A 1,984-nucleotide genomic window follows, 5' to 3' on the forward strand; every position below is an offset into this window, starting at 1 on the left:
ACATAAATGGATACATAGTCATTTACATAACATTGTTAATTGAACATGAATCTACAGACCAAAAAAAAAGATGTCTTTAAATGTGTCTTTAAATATTTTTAAAAATTTAGACTCAGATGTTGTATGTCTCAAGGGTTGGGAAAGAGAGTTCCAAACTGACGGAGCAAGGTGGGCGAATGATCTTTCAGCTAATTCTTTACCCCCTTTTCTAGGAACTCTTAAAAGATACTGATCGTCTGATCTTAGTGATCTAGATGGAACATAAATCAGGATGAGATCACTAAGATATGAGGGAGCTTTGTTATTGACACATTTATGACATAATATTGCAATTTTATACGACATTCTAGCTGACACGGGAAGATAATCTCTCTCCTCTCTCTCTCCCTCCTTCCCTCTCCCTCCCTCTGTCTCTCTCCTTCTCCCTCTCCCTCCCTCTCACCCTCCCTCTCACCCTCTCTCTCTCCCTCCCTCCCTCTCTCCCTCCCTCCCTCTCTCCCTCCCCCTCTCTCTCCCTCCCTCCCTCTCCCCCTCTCCCCCTCCCCCTCTTTCCCTCTCTCTCTTCATCTCTCTCCCCCTATCTCCCCTCTCTCTCTCCCTCCCCCTCTAAGAAAATTAATTCCATCTTTTTATTGTTTTTGTTTGTTTGTTTTGGTAAGTGTTTTTACGGCGCTCGCAACTGCATAGGTCATATGAGCGCGCGGGACACACCTAATACTTTTAGTTGGTAGGAAATTTTGAATTTTGCCCGGGTGGCGGCCGAAGCCTACTCTTATCGATTTTAGACCACCAAGGGATCTTTAACGTGCGCAACTTGCACACGGGACCTCCGAGAATTTTCGCCCTTGTCCGAGAAGGCTAGGTGTAGATCTTTCCTACCAGAAGATCAGGGGTGTGGCAGAAAGACAGCTGTAAGAAGGAGTCAAGGAGTAGCAGTAGAAAGGCTGCAGAAAGAGTCAGGAGCCCAGAGGAGGGGGCAAAAGAGGTGAGGGGATGGGGGCAGAAAGAGGAGACGAAAGCAGACGACAGAATATTGCTTAAGAGCAGGAAAGGAGGTGAAAGGAGACAATTTTAGAAGAAAAAAAAATTTCGGTCGCTACCCGGATTCGAACCCGGGACCTTTGAATGAGAGGCCAACACCTTAACCTCTAGATCTAGGCCACGAGAGCCCCCCCATCTTTTTAGACAACAAACATCCCTTGTTCCCTCAAATAAAAACAATAGTCAGAAGTAAAAGACCTATGCTTCTGATCTGTAACAAAGAAAGATACAGAAGGTCATTTTTACCATCATCTATCAAAATGCTTCCATCTTAACCATCTTGTATAAGTATACTTACGACCTTAGAGCATGCATCAAAATAACATTGAGTGTGTATCTAGCTTACGATTATTATTGTTTATATTGCTGCTCATTTATATTATGCATGTGATTGTAAGCCTACCTGTGTGTGCATGTGTGTGCACGTGTGTACATGTGTGTTTGTGTGTGTGTGTGTGTGTGTGTGTGTGTGTGTGTGTGTGTGTGTGCGCGTGTGTGTGTGTACGTGTGTACGTGTGTGTGTGTACTCGTGGTGGAACACCAAACCAATGTGCCAGGATCTGGACAATAAAGATGTATCTTATCTTATCTATCTTATCTTATCTCCTCCTCTCCCTCTCCCCCTCTCGGATGGCGAGTCCATTTTTGTCAATTTGTAATCGTTCAAGACCTAGAACTAGATTCTAGATACGGTAGATGTAGGCAGACTAGACAACAGTAGATCAATGCAACGCTAACTTAAAGGGATCGGCAATAGGCGCCCTCTATGTGGAGTCAAGCAGACACCGACTGGGGCATGTCGGCGTCGATTTTCAGCCGCTTAAGTTTCGGCGTTCTTTATGTTATCGCCCATAGTCGCAATAGAGAGATTGTTTTGGTCTCCCTTTACTCATCTGCACCACTCGAATTTAATTGATGTTTTTCCCCGGACTCTGCCTTTACT

This window comes from Aplysia californica, unplaced genomic scaffold, assembly GCF_000002075.1.
Source record: "Aplysia californica isolate F4 #8 unplaced genomic scaffold, AplCal3.0 scaffold00325, whole genome shotgun sequence".
In the NCBI taxonomy this organism is placed as follows: Eukaryota; Metazoa; Mollusca; class Gastropoda; order Aplysiida; family Aplysiidae; genus Aplysia; species Aplysia californica.